General features: G+C 38.4%; 1 protein-coding gene across 1 annotated transcript in view; it reads right to left on the bottom strand.

Moving 5' to 3' along the window:
• Positions 1-15,891, bottom strand: part of cdkal1 (CDK5 regulatory subunit associated protein 1-like 1) — a gene marked incomplete at its 5' end in the record, with an annotated part of 448,677 nt that overhangs the window by 89,489 nt on the left and 343,297 nt on the right. The window lies entirely within an intron of this gene.

The following is a 15,891-nucleotide window of genomic DNA, read 5'->3' as shown; positions in this document are numbered from 1 at the left end:
TGAGCAGGCACTGTTCAATACCTGGCACCATTGGGATTGTCCAATGGGTTGGGAACACCAGAGAATCATGTGTACATTAGTTTTTGCAACAACCATAATTTGCAATCATCTGCTCCAACCCGAAAATGGGAAGGTTTGGAATCTTACTTTATGCAGTCAAATTAGAATAATAAGAGTGAATATTGGCAGAAGGCGGCCACTAGGTATTAGCTTTGGTCAACTTACAAAGATCAGAAAGCAAAGCTTTTCAATTCATTAAACTTGCCCTTTGAAAAATACAAAACTATCAATGGATCGAGAAACACAACAAATAAAGGTGAGAAGATTTTTGCATTTCAAGGTACTTGCCAAGAGAGGTTTTGGGAAGAACTACTCATGATCAACATCAAAGAGGTTGGGTCTCTCACTTCCTCTACCTCTCCTTTCTTTCCCTCTCCCCTTCCTCCCCCTCTCTCTCACTCGCTCTCCCCTTCCTCCCCCACCTCACTCCCTCTCCCCTTCCTCCCTGTCTCTCTGTAGCTCTCTTCCACCCACTCTATCATACTCATACCCCACTCTTTCTCTCTCATCCAGAAGATTAAATACACACATCTGATAAAGTAGATAAAATCCAACTCTCCAGACTGCACCATGAATCGGTACTGGTTCACCTTGTTTTTTCTCTTCCATTGCTAATAGAAATGGTTCACACTGTACTAGAATTTCACAGGTTCCAACTGCACTTCACCAGCCTGTTCATTTGTATTATAAAGGGTAAGTGCTGGCAGGGAAAAGAGGACCATCCTCATGAAGCATGATTCTGTCACCACAACATTCTCAAGCAAAGATCAATAAACACCCATTAAGAGTGCAATGATTTTTTTTATCCTTTAGCCTGGCTAATTCCCTCATCAGAACGACTTCACGAGTTAGATAGAGCAAAAAGCAAGAATCAAAGCTGGAATATTCTTTCATTTTAAAGCTCAGGTTTCCAACATATCTTTAAGCAAGTATTTTAACAAAGCTTAAATAATCAAGTCCATTATATTACATTAGCAATGTTGAGGGATAAATATTGGCCTGGACAAAGTAACCACCCATGAGTAGGTTACAGAGCTGTTCTTCCTTTAATGATTTTAATGTCATGAACTTCAATCATGTTCTGGATGTTTCTGAACCTTAAGGTAATTGCTGCTTTTAAAGTGATATTTTGTATAGTAAATGTTGCATTTCTTTTGCTCTTGATCAAACAAGCATTTTTGCTTTATACAGTGAACCATTAGTATTTTATTGATCCCTGCTTCTGAGCAGGATTGCTTTCCTTTCTGCTGTCTGTGAAGGTCATTTTATCTATTTGTAATCTGAGGGGGTGGGGGACATAATGGTATAACCATTTTAAATGGAGCATCCTCTTTGAATGAGGTTTGAAATGATTTGTTGATAAGCCAACAGCAATAGGTTTGGAAGGCTCAAAGCGAATTTTTAAATTTTGCAGAAATATAGGCAAAGCTGTCGGTATGGAGAACATCTCTTCATGCTTGGGCATGGAAATATCTGGAACTGTTTTCCCCATTTCAGAGAGACCGGGACCTATCAATATAAGTACTGAAGGAAAACTGTGAATAAGCAATAGGATGTCATGCAGTAGGTGCTGTTTGATTAATAGAGCATGACCATTAGAAAGTTTGTAAGTGTAAATGTTGTACTCTCTCAGCAGATTCTATTTGTTGTTACAGTGAAGGTTTAATCAACTGGCATAACAGAAGCAATACTGCCTCCACTTGATTGATAACGTAAACTGACAGATAATCAAAAGTTCCCCTATACTCAGTCTAACATAGTCAATTGCCAACTTCTCCAAATCCCACTGACCCAATGCCAAATGTCAGAGGTCAATGAATAATGATTTGTAATTGGGCTTTTAGATAGCAGCTACTTTGCCTGCTGGAAAAGCAACAACTGCTTATGATTATATTTCACCTTCAATGCATGAATATGTCTCATGCATCATGAAGTTATCAAACATAATTTGGAACTGAACCACAAGAGGTTTGGTCAAAGGACCAACAGTATTTCAAGGAGTAGATTTTATGGAGTGTCGAAATAGAGGAGTGGGCGGTAGGGAAACAGAATGTCATTGAGCAAAACTGTACTGATGACACTGCCACTGAACACTCAGAATTATTAGAATGGCAATATTTTGAGGCAGACCATGGGAATTATTTCCAGTGTCTTGATTAATACTTAATCAATATTATAAAAAAGACAGATTATTGATAATTATCATGTTGCTGGTTTGGGGAGCTTGTGTGAAAATTGGCTGCTGTGTTTCCTGCATTACAATACATTAGTTGTGAAGAATTTCAGGGACATCCTAAAAAGGATGTGAAAGGCACCATATAGATTCAAGACTTACTTTCTTCTTTCTTTAAACTCTCTTCTTACCATATCATCAATACAATGCTGAACTTCCGTAAATTCACTAAAATCTCTATTCTTACAAAACTCTTGGTGCTTCAAATGATTTAAGAACCTACTTGGGCTTTGCTCTCATGGTAATAGCGTGTTTGAACCCTTTAACATGGCTGAAGTCTTTTTAATGTCTTTCATGTTGAGCTGTTATTCATAATTAATGCCTTTCTACTGTCAGCTGGAAGTCATAGCAGACTTAATGCACCTAATGTGAAAGGCAGTATGAATTCAAACCATTTTCTGTTTCAGATTGATCAAAGCATAACACAACCTCCGCACTAGTTCAGGTTTATGCCAGAATGAAGGTCGGTTCAGATTATTTGCTTCAAATTCCTCTTGTAAGAATACAGAAAACATATTTAATTTTTCATGTAAAAATGCACATCTATGTATTATTGAAAGGAGAATAAGTGAAATAAATATAGGAATATATCGCAAACACAATTGCTAATTTTGCCTGTATCAATATCATCATCATCATACAAAATCAAATAGTTTTACAACACAGGATGCACTGGGTATGGAAAACCCACATTGCAGCCAAGTACATGTTCTGACTAAGTGGTTTTACATACTCTAAAGCTTTGGTAAGCATACTGCAATTAAAATATCACACTTTGAATAAACGTTCAGAAAATTTGTGGTAATGATGGTGACCAGTTGCCATTATGCCACTCTGCTGTCAGTACATTTTTAACTTCTGCACCTATGTAGGCAGCATAGAAGTACAGAACATGCTGGAGTCAAATGATTTCCAGCTCTGCTAAGAAGTGGCTTCAGAAATATGGAAAGTGATCCCAGTTTTTCAGGGTCTCATCCTGACCTTTGTTAATGGAGGCTGGCAGTGAAGTGGTATCATAAGTTGGGGTAGTTGTTACAGGACCTCTGTTGACTTGGAGCTCAACCTACATAGGCAAGCATCATCTACATACTGCAGCTCAACAATTGAGGTTGGAGTAACCTTGGTTTTAAAGTGAAGGCAATGGGGGTTCAGTGGCTTCCCATTAATCCTGTAGATTAGTTCCATTTTAGTGCTAAATTTGTCACGGGTGTAGTGAGATAGATTAAGAGGGTTGAACCAAATACACAGCCTCATTGACAGCAGTTTGCACTGGGACTGAATCAGTTGAGAATATGTTCATTAGTATCACGGCTTGCAGGACATTATGGAACAGATGTTAAACGGAGATGAATATCTGATGGCAGCCAAATTTGACAAGGACTCTCCACAGTCTCTCATCATTGTTAGAGCTTTTATGAAGTAAAAAAAAGGCCATGTGCATTGGTTGTTGCTGTTCCCTGCATTTCACTCGTTGCCGAAGAAGATCATGTCCATTGTGGCTCTAGATGAATGGAATTCACAATGTGGTTCTGGGAGAAGCCCTTCAGCCATTGGGAGGTGGCAGCTGAGGAGGACTCTGGCGATGACGTTCTCTATGGCAGACAGCAGAGAGAATGGACCTCTTATACACTAAAACAGAACTCTTGTTCTCTCAATCTACCTCATCATGGCCTTGGCACTTTGTCTACATGCACTGCACTTTCTCTACAAATGTAACATTACATTCTACATTCTGATTTTTTCCCCTTTTGTACTATCTCATTGTACTTATGTATGGAATGATCTGTCTGGATGGCACGCAAACAAGAGCTTTTCACTGTATCTTGGTACAGGTGACAGCAATGAACCAATTACCTCTCTGTAGTTACCACAGTCTAAGTTATCTTTTGAGGAAGGTCTTGGTACGATGCTGACACAAGAGACTGCAGATGCTGGAATCTAAAGCAACAAACAACTTGCTAGAGAGCATCTGTGGAGATAGACATACAGTTGATGGATGCTGCCTGACCCACTGAGATCCTCCAGCTTCTTGTTCGTTGCTCCATGATTATGATGCTTTCAGCTTTCCTGGCATGTTCTCCTCTTCCCAAATGAGATAGGTGAGGCTGTGATTCAAGTCAGAAGTTTATCTCGTTCAGGTTTTAGAGCGTTGGCTGTGACAGCGTCTGCTCCAGAGGTGCTTTTATTTTTACAGTTGTAATGTGGCCTTTTAAACTACTTGTCAGACTAAGCTGGCAGTGGGACTGGGCTGGATGATGTACAATGAGATGGAATGAAGGGCACTTGCATCAAGGACAGAGTCTTGGTTGAGAAGCTCTCTGAAATGCTAAATGCCTCATTGTCCTTGAAAGGTTCTCCTCCATTTAGGTTATGAGGCTCATCGAGGGATGAGATGGGGCAGAACCATGTCCATAAATTAACGTGAAACTATCTATAAATACTGCTCACAATAGTGAGCTTTGAACAGGAAGCTGGTCCATATAGTTAGGCTCAGAACACAGAGCAGAGTTTGATTTGAGAAGTAAAATGAGTCTTTGAAGAGGTTCAAGATGATCATGTATAGTAGCAGTTATGGCACTCAGCAACATTAACCTGTGGTCCAATTCTTCAATATCCAGGGTTTTAAAATAAAATCGTCTCCAAAAGTTAGAATTCCAAGTCAACAGCTTTTCAGCTTGCTTCATTACACAGGTTATCTGTGAATGTCTCTTCTACCACTTATTTGAATTTCATTGTCAGACACGATTTTTTTAAAAATTCAAGTGCAATTTTGGCTTCCAGTTTAACTACCAAAAGTATGAATATTGCTTAATTTATAAAAGAAAATGACATTTCTCAATGAATGACACATTTGTAGGTGTATTCAACGACATTACAGCTTGTCAGCATAGAAGGAAATTTAAGAGTTTCATTTATTGAAAATGAACAGTGGTTCTTCATAAGTAATGCATTTTTAAACCAGCAGTTTTTATTTGCTGACTTTGAATATCAGCTTGGCCCACTGGTAGAAGTAATGCTTCATTTAACAAGACACAGTTTAATCTCAAGTAATGGAAGGTGACTGTATAACCGAGGATGATGCTTAAGTGCTGATCATCTCACATTGTTGCAGGTTCCAAATTTTGGAAACCCGTTGAGGTGAATGTAAAAGATACCAGGGAAATATTCAAAAAGGAGTAGGGAATTTCTCCCAGCCAACATTTATCCCTCAATCAAAAGGCTCTTAAACAGATTAAAGGATCATTTTACCCACTGAGAAAATTTGCAGCATGCAAATTGTTCATTGAATTTTCCTGTAAGATAACAATAGTTCAAAAGTGATTCACTGGAGGAGAATGCTGGACCACTGTGGAGATATTAAGGATGTTGTACAAGTCATTGCCTTGTTCTTAAACTTTGAAAATGAGGTTTACTCCTTCCTTGGGCACTGTTCCATGATGCAGACTTTATAATGTTAAAGGGTAATTACAGGAAAGGTTGGAAATAGATTTTAAAAAAATGCATTAGGATCAGGGCCCTCAACAACAGGGCTGCATCATCTCTTGCAGACTGAGGAATGCACAAACTCATCTTTAACTCTTTTATAGACATTGCAGTTTAGAAATTCTATATGTAGCAACAAGACAGTTACACTTGAATTGATGAAATTTTCTTTTTTTAAAAAAACTAATTTACATATACTCTAAGTACAGCCAGCACATTTCTGGACTTTTAATGGTTTATTAAGTTGAGAAGTTAATTTACTACAAATCTATTTTACAGCCAGATTCTCCTCCTCCTATTGTATATTTATAAGTAAAACGCCCAGGATTCTTTTAATAAAACACATTAACTACAATGCAACTATAAAAGCAACAATGGTGTGTGATCCTATCAACTAACAATCAGAATAAGAAAACAAGGCAAATGAATTTGCCATCAGCCAGGATGAAAACTGCATGCATATCAATGCCCAATAAGATAGTATTGGGAGTTTTAAAATTCTAAGGAAGAACTCTGTACTTATCTGGATTGCAAAATGACTAAGTGATCTGTAACAAATTGATAGCTTATGATTAATCTATCAAGAACTTAGTCGGATCCAGTTAATGGAACCAAATTTTGGAAGTGCAGTACAACAATCAATCACTGCTGTGTTGTGCACTTATTGCATGCAAATGAAGACAATTTTCTGCTCCAAAGTCTTTAACAGGGTTAGTTTATCTGCAACACCAGCTTTAGCATTTTAGCTCACCTAACTGAAGCCCCAAACCAGAGGAAGGTGGCATCACTCATATTACAAATGGTCAATTTTTATACAATCACTGATTTTGTTTTTACTAAAATTGTTTGAATCTATTTGCATTGTCCACATCCAGGAATAATGAAATTCAGCATGGTCTATTCTTGGGAACAAGCTATACCTTGCTGTATTCAATCAGCTGTGAAATTCCTGGTAACATACGCGTGCGGAGAAATCTGCATGCCTCTGGAGGAGCTGACTTCAGTTTTCAATTATTAATGTCTAAATGACTATGTGGAGTATCAGAGCATCTCATACAATCCTCACTTTGCAAATTTCTATACATTGGCCCAATAGTCTGATTTAATGCACCTTCTAAGGACCAGGGTAGCGGGTCACTCTTCAAGGCTTCGGTTTCAAACAGATTTACACTCACAGGTGTTCATATCAATAAGAAATGACTTAAATAAATTTAATACAGTATTATGTAATAATTCACATTAAGCAATGCCAAAGCCAGAACAATCCAGCAGTGAGATGGGGAGTGTGATGTAGACATTGCATATAAGCAGCTGGAGAAAAATTATAAAGCATGTCTAAAATTACTAAATCAAAGCTTATTTTTATTTTTCTAAATTAATACCAATTTAGGAACCATAAACCATACATGAATACTGTAAATGATATGGCTCCAAATGCAACTGTGTTGTAGTATTATGGTTCTCTTCCAAACTAGCAGCAAGCTCTTAGGCAATCATGGGCAAGTAGCTGCAAAAAGCAGCTGTCCTCTGTAATTAAAAGTAATACAAAAGATATTTGGGCTCTTGGGAGTCTGCAGAAACTGATGTAGTAGACAGGCTATGGAGACAGCCACATAATTGCCAGCTCGAAATTTCTTTATTTAAATATCTATTGCCATCATTTCTCTTAATAAATCACCTGTAGGCCCATTAAAAAAAAACAAAAAAACATAAAAACAAATAATCAAGCTCATATATATTCTACATGGAGGTTTTTTGTAGGGCACAATTCACAAAAGGTTGGCCAATTTGTTGCAACCAATAAGTAAATTATATTGTGAATAATCCAGAATAACGAGATTTGAAGCATCTGATTTAGTTATAAGGGATAGTCTGGCTAGGCAGCTCAAAACCAAAACTTGTAATTTATTTCCCTGGTTCTCTCAGCCTTTCACGGATGTGTGTTGTATACATCTGCCTTGATACTACATGTTTTCTTGCACTTAGAAAGCAGAATCACACTAGGCTGGACATAAGAGTGGTGCAGACTTGTTGATAGTGCTTGAATGGGTCCAGAGTAAAATTATTACGGATAAGGTCTTCTGACAATTGAGACATACTTCAGAATTAGGTCAGGGTGGCACAGTAGCGCAATGAGTAGAGCTGCTATCTCACAGCGCCAGAGGTCCAGGTTCAATACTGACCTTGGGTGCTGGCTGTGTGGAGTTTAGACATTTTTCCTATGACCACATGGGTTTCCTCTGGGTGGTCCGATTTCCACCCACATCCCCAAGACATGTGGGTTGGTGGGCTAATTGTCTCTAGTGTGTAGATGAGTAGTAGAATCTGGGGGGCAGTTGAAAAGAATGTGTGGAGAATAAAAAATGGGATTAATGCAGGATTAGTGTAAATAGGTGGATGATAGTCAACCTGGACTCGGTGGGCCAAATGGACTGTTTCCATGCTGCATCTCTCCTCGACTCTATGACTCAAACCTTGTACTGGACCTGGCTTATGGTGAATTCAAAATTCAGGCCAATTATTGTGTTGTTTTGAATTTGCCAATTTAAATCTTTCTATGATGCAAAAAAATCAGGTAATTTTGAGGATGTGGTTATAAAGAATTCTGGAACTGTTATTGCAACACTTTCTAAATAATTTAAGTTAGTTAAATCATATAATGAACCTGTAGAACTTCCAACCTCTCAGGATTTTTAAAATTTTAAACTGAAAATTATATAAATGAAAGGGTTCCAAGAGGGCAAAAGTTTAAACACAATTGTGTCATTTATTTTAGACCAAATTAATAAATAATCAAAGATTTTATGTCAGTGGAAAATGATTTTTTAGAATTATTTTAAAAAGTCATTGGATGAAAATTGTGCAATATTAAAATACAAGTTACATATGTGGCAGCTTAATTTGTACATTTTCAACTTAACTACATTTGAGACAGTTTCCTAAACCCAAAAGCATGGGTTAGTTTCTTTCCCCACTGATAATTCTCCTGAAAGTGGCCTAACAAGCCAAAGTAAACTGATCTTTTACAAATTTCATTGAGATGGATGTTTAGGGAAACAAAGCAGAGAGAACATTATTGTCTTGCTTTTCTCTTCACAGAAAATGATTATGACTTTAGGCAACCAGTCTTAGACACTGCTTCATCTGTCTCACTAAAAGGGAACCCAATCTTCTTCTTTTCTATGCAAACACACATCCTGCAGACAACTTGTGAATTCCCTGGATATAAAAAATGGTCAGAAAAAGCTCACTAATATTCATAACTCAAGCTACCGTACCCAACCACCCAAAACTGGGATCAGCATTGACAAGAAACAAGGCCAGCCACATATATACTACATTGGAATGGGCAGGTCAGATATAATGCAGCATTAACTCAACTCCAAATTCTGCAGTTTTTCTGCCATCTACATAGCACAAGGCAGAAATCTGATAAATAGTCTTCATTTGTCTGTAAGAGTGCAGCTCCAAAAGTAATACAGAAGCTTGACATCACTTCAGAACAAAGCAGTCCAATTGAATGGCATCCCTGATCACAAATACTCATTCCCTCCAAAACCAGGCACTGTGGTTGCAAGGTGTGAAGTATAATGCACTGCAGTTCCTTACCAGGGATACTCTGACACCAGCCCCTAAACCTGTCATCTCTGGCTCTGAGATGGACAAAAGCATCAGGTGCATTGGAATATCTGCCCACTCCCTTGCACTGACCAACCAACCTCCCTTGCAATCCCTCACCCCTCAAATTTGTTGAGTCACTTACTATCCTAACTTGGAAATATATTGCCATTCTTTCATTGTCACTGTGTCCAAGTCTAGGAACTCCCAGCCCACTAACACTGTGTGAGCACTAGAACAGCTCACCACCACCTTCTCAAAAGGAATTAGAGATGGGTAATAAACGTGGTGTTTGCTAGAAATAATTACTTACAAAAAAGTAAAAATAATTAATAAAAAGCCACTGATAGATTATTTCAGTGACTGATTTAAACATCTCCCACTCTATTATCCTCTCTGCAGCAGTACTGAACCTGTATAACTGAAGCCCCATCTCATCTGAACACCCCATCCTTACAAGAGAACTTTTCAAAATGCGGAATCCGAAGCCTTCCCTTCTACATCACTTCTATAGTATCAGGTTGACATGTCTCATCTTTTTCTCCCAACTGAGCCATTATGGGGATACTTTGAACTTTTATCTGGAATAGCAGAAATTGGTGTTTTCTTTTTCATTCAGTTTTATTCTTATGTCAAGTCTTGATATTGAGGAAATTGTCATCATAGTTGGCAGCATTAAAAATAGACTTGCATTGTCCAGGTATAAATCCTTGTTAGTGGTATTTTTAGATTAAATTCCACAGATTTTCTGTCATTGTACTGCTCGAAGAGTGTCAATAAATATAGAAAGAAAGCCAAACAATATGCTTTATTTAACAATAACACAGGAACATCTTTTAAATTGCAACATATGTCACACTCTTTCTAAATGCAGAGAATTCAGGAAGCAGGCAAGCTGTAGGCAGGAAGAAGAGGTTTTGCTTCAGTTTAAGTGATGGAAAGTTTTGTTTCACAGTTCATCTAACTGTCGACCATCAATCAAGGCAGACAATCTGAAATTAATCACCTCAAATTTACAGATGCATATCATGACTGGGATTTTGTATATTGGGTTCATTTTTATATACTTTAAATAGTGAACAAATGAGTATTCATGAAAGTATGTTGCAGATAAAATTGGCTTCCCCCTACAATTATTATTTAAGATATCTAGAATGAGAACAGTAAATCTGCAGACAGAAATTCCAAATGGAAAAAGGAATTGAATTCCTAAAAAGCTTGAACTTTACAAAGTCATAATTTGCAAACAGCAATGTAAATGTCAAAAAGAAATGAACAGCTAGTATTCAATATGTAGCATTTAGACAGGACTTGAAAGCACAAGCTGGTTTAATTTCAACCCCTTCACATTCAAGTGAAAGCACTATGTGGAAGGCGAAAGGGAATGTACAAAAGTAAAGCTCCTCAGTGCCTTACAGCCTTTTCTCACATTTGTATAAATTATTGCACTGAGGAGAGGTTCAGTATCTTTGCAACTCAAAACTAATTTAGCTCAGAATTCTTGATACAGAAAGAAAACGAAGCTGAAAACAATCCAAAAAATATCCACGATGACATCATCAGCAGTTACTACCAAAATCTTCAAAATGCAATTGACAATATTTCCGTGGGACTCTGAAATAGCTGGAAGTTACAATTCCAAAACCTACCACCCCAAAAAGGGTGATGTAGTATCTAGAACCACATAACATGGTCTTGGAACTCAGTGCAGCGCACTGTTCTCAGAAGAAAACTAACTTTTTGTCTGAAATTTTATAGACTGAAAGCCCAATTTGAACAAAAATAATGGCAATGTAATTGACCTAATAAATATCCACGGGCAGCAAATACTCTTAAACAACTCCATACATGCATCCATGGTTGAACATGCGGTACTAATCTTGGGCCTTTGTCAAGAAACATAAAATCTCGCCTCTTAATACTGTAAACAAAGTCTGGGTTTATTTAGAAGAGGTATGACAGGTCTGCCTCTTAAAGTGAACATAATGATTAATCAGAAGGTTAAACTTCAATGTTAATGAGCTTCAAGTTAATGAGTTATCTTTAAGTAAGATAATCTTTTGACCTATATTTGGCTGCAGACAAAACTAGAATCGGAATTCTTATACCAAATATTTGGTATGTCCTCTGCAGTTTTGTTTGATAATGCTTCTAATAAAGTACCATGGGATGCTGTGCTACATCAAAAGTATTTGTTAAATGTTCATGAGGGATGCTTTAAAGTCAGAGTGGATTCAAAGCTGGCTGCTCCATTACATACATATCCTTTGTCCTATAATTGTTGCAAGAAAAGCTGCAAACAACACACACCTCACCATGTGGCATTTTCTGACCTTTGTAAGGCCTTCAATACAATTAGCAGGCAAAAAAAAACTGGGTATCCATGAAAGAGTCTCTCTCTATTTTTGGAGCTCCATGTGAGAATGAATGCAACTATACAATGTGAGATTGAAACATAAATGTTTTTTGGTGGCACAATGGTGCAGCTGGTAAAGCCGCTGTCTCACAGTGCCAGAGACCCTGGTTCAATCCTGACCTCTGGTGCTGTCAATGTGCAGTTTGCATGTTCTCCCTGTGATAGGGTGGCTGCATGGGCTTCCTCCGAGTACTCCGGTTTCATCCCACATTGCAAAGCTGTGCAGATTGGGAAGCTAATTGGCAACTGTAAAATGCTCTGAGTGTGTAAGTGAGCAATAGAATTGTTGGGGGGGGGGGGAGGGGGGAGTAGTTGATGAGAATGTTGGGAGAATAAAAATGGGATTAATGTAGGATTAGTGTAAATGGTTGGTTGATGGTCAGCATGGACCCAGTGGGCCAAAGGGCCCATTTCCCTGCTGTGTGACCTTATGACACTATCTGGCTTCATCTATGTCTTAGCACACCCTGGATTTCACACTCTTCTTCACAATCAATCTGGTGTCCTTATTGAATTGAGGATAGATGACAAATTTGTCTACACCAGCTGTGCAAAATGCATATTATTCAGCACATTATTTGGGATATACCCTCCTCTGATGATGCTCCAAATCACTTGATGAATTGTCAATCTTGATCAACAAATTCCCTGATGAATGCAAAAAAATTTGGCATGCAAACAGTATCTAGAAAGCAGCTGTCATCCCACCCAAAATCATCAACAATAAAGCTCTGGGCAAATGGTCTAAATTCATCCTTCCAGATATTTCATCTACAGTCTATCTCCCTTTAAATCTTCACCCCATCAGAGATATTCCCTTTATCCTGTACCTCCCTCCCTCATCATCTCTTCGATTTAAGGCCAACTTGTTTTCTCACTTTCCCTGTCCTGATAGTCTTCAACCTCAAACATTAACACTGTTTCTCATTTCACAGACACTGCCTGACCTGCTGAGTATTTTCTGTTTTCATTCTAGGTATCAGTCCAGGAAACCTCCTCAAGCTGCTTCTAACACATTAACATCCTTTCTTAATTAAGGAGACCAGCAATGTACATAGTACTCCAGATTTCGTCTCACCGAAATATAATTAAAGCAGAAGCTTGCTGGCTTTGTATTCAAATCCATTAGCAATAAACAATAACATTCTGTCAGCTTTCATAATTACTTTATGTAACATCTTACACCAGGACACTCAGATTCCTCTGCATCTCAAGCTTTGAAATCTCTCAGCATTTTGATAACATGCTTTCATTTTGCCAGATCTTTGCCCACTCACTTCATATATCTATACCTCTTTGAGGGCACCTTTGTGTCCTCTTCACAACTTATGTTCCTTCTTGTGACAAATTGAGTACAATGTGGGGAAATATGTGGTCAATTTGCCATCTTTGCTTTAAAGAAGTAGGAAGACCAGAAACTGTGGCATGGCAAAAGGATTTGTGCAAGTCAGGTATCCAAGTAAATAAAAGACTGACACATGCACAAAATGCAACAAAAGAGTCAGAAGTAAAGTTTGTCTTTTTCTTGAAGCGGCTAGAATACCAATGTGAAGAAATGAGGAGATGATGCTTTAGCCATGGACAGCCTTAATAGGACATAATCTAGCAAAATAAAGACACCAAACATAATGAAAACTACATTAGCCTTGGAAAGCAAACAGTCCAGATTCACCAGAACTTAGAATAAAGTTATGAGCTTAGAATTAAAATTATGAAGCAAGGCTGCAAAAACCCTCTCAAGTTCAGATGATTGCCAAGTGACCCAATTAAGATGTACAAAATAAGGAGTTTTGACAGGTTGATATGAAGAAACTATTTCCTTTTATGGGATAATCCAAGAGAAGGTGGAGGGTGCAGGAAAGGTGAGACACAATTTAAAAATAACTCGGGTTGAATTGCTATCTCCTGTTCCTAATCAATGATCTTCTGCCAAAATAAGTGTTGACTTTACACAAACCTAAATCTGGGCTCAGGTGTCATGCTTCCCATGTTCCAATAATCTGTCTGCATTTACATATGAAGAAAAGAAACAAATGTCTGCAGGAGCCATGGAAATGAATTCCAACAAGAGCCTAGGTTAGGAGAAGCAGGGAGGGAGAGGAAGAAATAGAAAGGAAAAGTAAACTGATGGCATCTCATTTTCAGTAACAACTATTGCTATGTGTGGCCACTTGTTGGCTGTACAGTGTTAAAATCAAACAGCTAAAAACTCTTCATTTTACCGTGACCCTATCTTTTATTTTTCCTTTTTGTCTTCCTGGATTGCTGGGTATTACTTTTGAAACCTGTAATCAACATTTAAGATTTAAGATCCAACACCACATTTCCGCATTTTCAATGTACTGTGAGGCCAGAGCCAATACATAGCAGAGGTTAAAAATCAAAGAAAAAGGAAAAGTCTCTTCAAGCCCTTCAAAATGACTAAGAAGCAGATTCCAATGTTCCATTTCACACTGAGAGTCAACTGACCTGTAGACTACACAAATCAACCACAATGACAAAATGAGATAACACTTTTGGGTTAAAATTTAACTGAAGGTCAAAGCTTTTACAAGATGTGGGTTAGAGCAGTTGATGGGCATTTGTGAAAACACAACTCTTGCAATTAACTTCTCAAGTTCTGCTGCAAGTTTCGCTTTTGGCAAAATGTAAGATGGTATCATATACATGATTCCTGTTTTTAGGTATCCCCTGGCTGCTGTTGATGATGTACAAACAATAATACTATGATAATCTGGTAACTGTTTGAAGATCCTGATTGTTCAGCACCTGGCTCACCTGGTAATGTTTGCCACACTCCATTTCAACTCACCAGTTCCCTGGCTCCATTTCAACTCACTGGGTTCATTGTAAAATTTATTATAATTCTGGGCAATTCTTTAAATGTAGTGATCTAAAAGTGTGCTGGGGCATTAATAACATCCAATAGTTTGGAAAATCTGCAGGCCGGCACTACTAATGCACATTAAGGTGGATAAATCCCCAGGGCCTGATCGAATACATCCTCAGACTTTGTGGGAATTGCAGAGGTCCTTGTGGAGATTTCTGCTTCATCGTTAGCCACTGGTGAAGTTCCCGAAGACAGGAAGGTGGCTAATGTTGTTCTGTTGTTTAAAAAGGGTAGCAAGGACAAGCCAGTCAGCCTGACACCAGTAGTGGGAAAGTTACCAGAGGGTATTCTGAGAGACAGGATCTACCAGCATTTGAATATACAGAGTCTGATTAGGAGGAGTCAGCATGGCTTTGTGCGTGAGAAGTCACATTTGACAAATCTTCTGAAGTTCTTAGAAGAGGTAACCAAAAGGGTAGATGAGGGTAGGGCACTGGATGTTGTTTATTTGGACTTTAGCAAGGCCTTTGACAAGGTCCAGCATGGTCTGGAAGGTCAAGTCCCATGGAATCCAGGGGGAGCTAGTCAGGTGGATTCAAAATTGGCTTGGAGGTAGGAAGCAGAGGGTGGTGGTTGAAGGTTGTTTCTCGGAATGCAAACCAGTGACCAGCCGTAGTGGTCAGTAATAGGACCCTTGTTATTCGTTATTTATATAAATGATTTGAATGTCAATGCACAAGACTTGATCAGCAAGTCTGTAGATGACACGAAATTAGGAGATATTATTGATAGTGATGAAGGTTATTGTAGATTAGAGGGGGATTGTGATCAATTAGGGAAGTGGGCCTAGGAGTGGCAAATGGATTTCAATACAGGTAAGTGTGAGGTGATGCGTTTTGGAAAAGTCAAACCAGAGCAGGACTTATACTATGAATGGTAGGGCACTAGGGAGTGTAATGGAACAGAGGAAACTCGGAGTACAAGTGCATAGTTCATTGAAAGTGGCGTCACAGGTAGACAGGGTGGTGAAAAGGGTGTTTAGTATGCTGGCCTTCATCAGTTAGGATATTGAGCATAGGAGTTGGGACATTATGTTGCAGTTGTAGAAGTCATTGGTGAGGCCTTGCTTGGAGTACTGCGTACAGTTTTGGTCATCCTGTTAGAGGAAAGACATGGTTAAGCTGGAAAGAGTGCAGAAAAGATTTACGAGGACGTTGCCAGGATTAGCAGGCCTGAGTTAGAGGGAGAGGT

This window comes from Pristis pectinata, chromosome 5, assembly GCF_009764475.1.
Source record: "Pristis pectinata isolate sPriPec2 chromosome 5, sPriPec2.1.pri, whole genome shotgun sequence".
Lineage (NCBI taxonomy): Eukaryota > Metazoa > Chordata > Chondrichthyes > Rhinopristiformes > Pristidae > Pristis > Pristis pectinata.
The sequence above is the reverse complement of the archived record's forward strand: the minus strand, read 5'-3'. Positions and strand labels throughout refer to the sequence as shown.